We start from the raw sequence: 6,000 nt of genomic DNA on the forward strand, positions 1-6,000 counted from the left end.
GCTTTGGTGAAAGTAAAAGAGCAAGATCCTGGGCTCCATTATGTGTTGATGGGGACATTAACGTATGTTATCTTCTGAAAACAGTTTTTAGCACATTGCATGCTATCTAAATAGTCATTAAAGAATATAAAATTTTTTGACAAGATAGATTAATATGAGTTATATGACTCCACAAACATACAAGTTTAAATTGAACTTCTGCAAGTTGTAGCAAAAAAACCAAAACAAAACTGAAACTAAGTATAAGCATATTCATAATTGTTTATTGTTATTTTTGCTACAACCTGTAGGAGTTGAATTTAAACTTACATGTTGGTGAAATGATATAACTTATATTAAACTATCTTATCAAATTTTATTGTTACAAATAATGGGGGAATAACGTTGGTAGTGTTTCCAGTAATATTCGTAGTGAATTTTTCTAGTGCATGTCTGTTAATTTTGTCTTATTAACTCCTAATCATTCACCTATGTATCTCCCTAAGAACTGTAAAAGGGAGAGCACTGATATGCATATATGTGACATGTAGGCTTAATTTTGAATAACTTTTGTGATACAATAAGTATATGCCGTCCGTATAAATAAGGGTATGTTTGGAATTTGCTTCAAAACCAAAAAAATGTTATTTTAGTAATTTTATGATTTAACTTTAATGCAATAGGGAAATCAATTGATTTCGAGACACCTAACGCCAAATCAATCCACACTGAGAGAACGACACACGTGGTGGCATCACACCTAATATTGTCCTAATGATCTTAATTTATGAAAATGCCCCTAAGAAATAACATAAAATTGCCATTTGAAATTTTATGCTGCTGTCTAATAAGTGGAAAATCAAACTAATTATACCTTTAGATCGTTTATACTGACCATGCGAGATGAAGATGAAAAATGAATGATGTAACTAATTACTATAAAGTTAAAAAATGCTATAGAAATGTGAGATGAACAACCTCTATATATAAAAACATTTTTTAAAAAACATATTGTTTAGTAGTTCAAGAAGTAATCATGCAAAAATCAAGGAAAAAACTGCGAATAATCTGAGAGGAAGAACACAATCTACAGTACCATAATAGTTCTCAATTTTTTGTATATATGTATGTTTTAGATGAAAAGCAACGTGCTAGTACCTCACAAGTCACAATACAAAGCTACAGTCAACCATGATTCAAACTTCGAAAATGAGTTTTGTTAAAGAAAATCATCTTATGTCTTCCCTTTTTGATAAATAGTTAAGTGACCCTCATCAATATTTCTCTATCGATATAATGAGTTGGAAGTGCCGGTATAGAAAAATATCCCTAGTAGTGGATCTGTATTACAAGTTTACATCTTGCATGGCATGGAAAAACAACCATTTGGCAACAACTATATATGGCTCAACTCGGCATGAGAGGACATGGCAGGAGAAAATGGACATCCTTTTCTTCTGGATCGCGAAGCTTTTCTTCATCTGAAGGAACTGCGTCCCCCCAATTAATCCTAACCAATGGCTTCAGGTGATACGAGAGGTCAAATTATTCAGGTTTTTGGGTGATGAAACCATCATGATTCAGGGGAGTGATTCATCCTACTTGCCTACTTTTTAGATAGTGCAAGATCGACGCACTGTAACGAAACTAGCCGAGAATCTGAATTGCTCGGATAAATCATTAGCGTTAACGGCGAAATGCGCGAAGTACAATTTATTCTTTTTTTCTACTGCTCAAAAGAAATCGAAGCAGAAGTTGTCACAACAACACGCTTGTCATGGATACTTAAATTTGGTGAGATGCAGACATGCAATTGCTCTCGATCGCTGACTGAATTCGACTATATATGCAGGATACATCGTACCTGACCTCCACATGACGACATGTCAAGATTGAAGTATGTTAAAGGTGTGTACTTAAATCAACTAAAAACTGCGCCGCGCCCACAGTTGCTCTGAAACCTGAATCAAAATCTCCAATGTCAATCTCGCCCGTCTTGGGGATAGGCGTGTAGACTACACACACACACCAAATCCATCACACAAACTGACATGACTATCAGACAATGCGCGCGACGTTGTGTTCCTATGATCCTATCCAACTCGAATCTACTAGAATAGAATGGTCAGTGTCAGTGCATACTACCTCATCACCAGTACATGAGTCATGAGGAAGCATCAGTGACCTTGGTTACGCTAATACGTAACTATACGTTCGGTGTATATACGCTAATCCGTTGCTAAATTGGTTTCATTTCTGTCGCTAATCATTTTGGGTCTACGTTCATCCAAGCCAATTGCTAACCACAATAGCGCGTTTAAAGATCGAACTAGACAAGGACGACATGCATGATGCATTTAAAAACTTCTGGTCGACTGAGCGGCAAAAAAAAAAAAGCTATGTTTTAATGGAGATTCATGTGTGCTACTGTTGTTATGGTGACATGGGTGGATTGGTGTCCCGATCGACCGCGGCGCTGGCTCTGCACGAACGGGGTACGCCTGCCTCTGAACTCTACTTCCCCAGAAGCAGACGCGCGCGCTAGATTTTCCTTTATTAGTGGTTACTGTGATTTCGCCAGGTCCAGCTGCGGAGGAGCTAGGGATTCCAAACCATGTCAAGTTGAAGTTGGTGGCAAGTTGAAGAAGATCTAGAAAATCAGGTTCTATCTGCTATTCCTTATTTCAAGGCCCCTTTAATTCAAAGAAAATGCATAGAAATTTTAAATGATTTTATTCTTAATTTTAGAGGATTTCATTTATATATGAATTTTCCCTACAAAGCCCTTTTAATCAAAGGAATGAACCTATAAAATTTCTATGTAATGCATCTTTCTATACAAGTTTTGAAGGAAATTTAACAGGAGGTTGAACCTCATAGAAAAAAAATCTTTTTAGTCTTTATCTCTCCTTAAATTCCTGTGTTTTTCCTATGGTCTAATCAAACGGTCATTTATACGTTTTTTTTAGTATTTTGCAATCCCTGTTTTACACTTACATTCTTGTCAGAATCATATGTTTTTCCTATTCATTCGCTTTTTCATTACCGTGATTCAAAAGGACCCTAAATAGTCTAGATTACTGGATAGCTAAAAGCTTTAGAAGCAACTGCAAAGAATTAGCTCTGACAAAACAAAAACAAGGCCTAAATATGTTGACGTCGAGCGAAGGGGTGGCTAATATACTCTACATACTTGATCTGTTTCAGGTCACAAAATATTTTGTTTTTTTATTCATATGAACCAATATATACGTTATATGAGAGATTTTACGGTGTTTACGAGGTACAAGGAGGTATAAGGAGATGAGGCGACGTAAGCCGTTGATCTGCGAGGGGCAAAGTAAAAAAAATATAATAGGTGGCATTATTGTAAATACGATGACAGTTACGTTCGGTTCGTCTTTTCATAGGTAAGGTTACATTTCAATTCGTTCTGTACTTTGGATCGAGGGCCAGCACGGCCCGTGGCCAGAGTTAGGGGCGTCAACGGAGGGAGGGGTGGTGGAGGAAAAGCCGCCACCGGAAGTGAACCAGGACTGCAGTCATTCGCCGATGGAGGTAGTCATGCACTGCTTGTGTTTGCTGTTGTATGTAATTCTTCCTAAATTTTGTAATTTTTAGATCTATGATTAACCGATGATGTTTCGCTTGACCAGGACCTTGACCGGAGGTCGGTGGGCTAGCGGAGGGAGGGGCAGCGGATAAAGAGGACCCAAAGTGCGGTGCGGCCGGGTGAGGAAGCGCCGGCGAGGCCATCTAGGGGAGGCCGCGGTGGCCTATGGCGTGCAGGCGGGGACTATTGTGCTAGCTTAGGACCTGCTTGAGTACTGAAAATGATATTGTGCTTGCTTATGTACCAGTTGAGTGCTCATACTGAAGCTTTTGTGATTATGTGATGGTTTCCAATATGAAAATATATCTATCCTTTTGTTCAACATATCTAAGTAAATATAATTTAAGTGACGTCGTTGTACTAATATATATATATATATATATATATATTAAAATTTTATGTCTTGTGCTTATGTACTGGTTTGTGGGTTGAGTTATTGACTGTATTTTTAAATTTATTGTCTCAGCTAACCGGCGGAAACTGAACGACCAAAGATTGGAAACCGAATAATATAGAGTGTAATCTCTGTCTTCACCACGTAATTTGTATTTTCGGTTACCTTCCAAAACTACTGACGCGGTATCTTCAAATCCACTTATCTCGTACCTTCCAGTACTTCCTTAATTTCTTAGACAATTATCCATGTGATCAATTAACTTTTAACTCTTAGTACCTTTGAACCTCTAATATCTTTCATGAGGTATCTTTCATCCTAGACCTTCGTATCTTTGCTATTTTAGCAATACAAACACTAAAAGGTCTCATGTTATATATATTATTTAAAATTTATTATTATCCATATGAATATAAAGAAAGCTAAAATATTTTATAATATGAAATATGGAGGTACTATTTTTCATGGCAGTACGTGGTTACGTGCAGAGTGAGCAACTGCAGGGCCTTCAATCAAAACCATTGCATTCTACTGTGTGAGGACATTCTTAGTTATTCATTTTCTTAAAGTTTCAGTTTTCTAAGTTTTCTTGCTTCATCGATATGGATGGAATGTTTTTTTTCTCTCTAATAAGTATTCGATGATAATCTTAACCAAGTCATGACAACGACAAACGTGTGTTCCAGATACCATAAATTATATTTTTACACTTCCTAAAGAAAACGAAAAGTAAATGTTAGCACCGATGCCGGTTGGTATACATCACACAGTTTTTGTTCATTAGATAGTAAGATATGGGTGGAGACTGGAGAGGGAGTATGTTAGATCAATGAATAGCCTTCTTATATGGACAAAGATCACCAGCTTTGATATGGATTGATCAAAGCATAGGTTTCCATTCGCTTTTTTGAAAGCGAAACAACGTTTTTTAAAATGAAAAATAATTAAGTTATGGTTAAAACTTTTATATAGCTGTCTATAGTGACTCAAAAGAAAATAAATTATGATGAAAAAACTCCAAATCAACTTTAAATTAAGGTTGAAAATTCAAAATTTGGCTTATAAGTATAAGTATAATCGAAAAGATAAGAATCGATGATGTTAAGTACGTAGTTTTGTGATATAAAACCTTAAATATAGGGTTTATAGAAATTCGGTCAAGCTTTGTGAAATTTACTTATAGTTTAAAATAAAATTTACACCTTTATTTACTATTTTCTAAATGCAAAGCCTCGTGTTACAAATGTAGCGCTGGAACATCAAATTCTTAATATACAAGCCTGTTTCCTGGCTTTTTCAACAGCGAGCCATGATGTGTGCGGGTGACAGCGTGGCAGATTAGGTAGTCGCGGTGGCTTGATGGGTTGCTCGTTCGTGGATTCTGAATCTGACGCTAATGTGACTTGGTGTGTTGCGTAAGAAGTATTTCTTATTTACGTCGAGGGATATTTTACGGTTCTTATAAAATAATCAGAATATTAATTTTTTAGTGTAAAATTTTGATATTTCGAGATAGTGAGTACATGAAAGTACTTGTAGGATCGAAACAGAGTTAAACAGACCTACCAGAGGGGGGTGAATGGTAGAGAAAAACAAAACCCAAAAAATCTTTCGTGGAATAAAAGATTACCTCTGTCGAAGAATATCTTGATCGCCTTGCTCCTTATGCCACCGCTACCTTTATCTCGCCGCTCCTGTGCCGCCGATCAGATCGTCGAAATCCAGAAAGTCACCAGCGCCGATCAGATCGTCAGAATCAAGAAAATCACTAGTAGATGAGAGTCGAAGACGTAGATCAAATGAACTTGACTTTATAGCATCAACTAGAATTTACAAAGCGCACCAACAACGCTCCTCTCAAAATTGTTGATCTAGAACCAACAACTATTCAACTCAAATTTTCTAATTCTAAATCTCACAAAAAGCATACCGGGGGCATACCCCTCGGTACCTATTTATATAAAAAAAAACTATCTCTAACCAGACTCCTCGCGAACGCACACAAGCCACACGG

Source organism: Oryza brachyantha, chromosome 1 (assembly GCF_000231095.2).
Source record: "Oryza brachyantha chromosome 1, ObraRS2, whole genome shotgun sequence".
Taxonomy (NCBI): domain Eukaryota; kingdom Viridiplantae; phylum Streptophyta; class Magnoliopsida; order Poales; family Poaceae; genus Oryza; species Oryza brachyantha.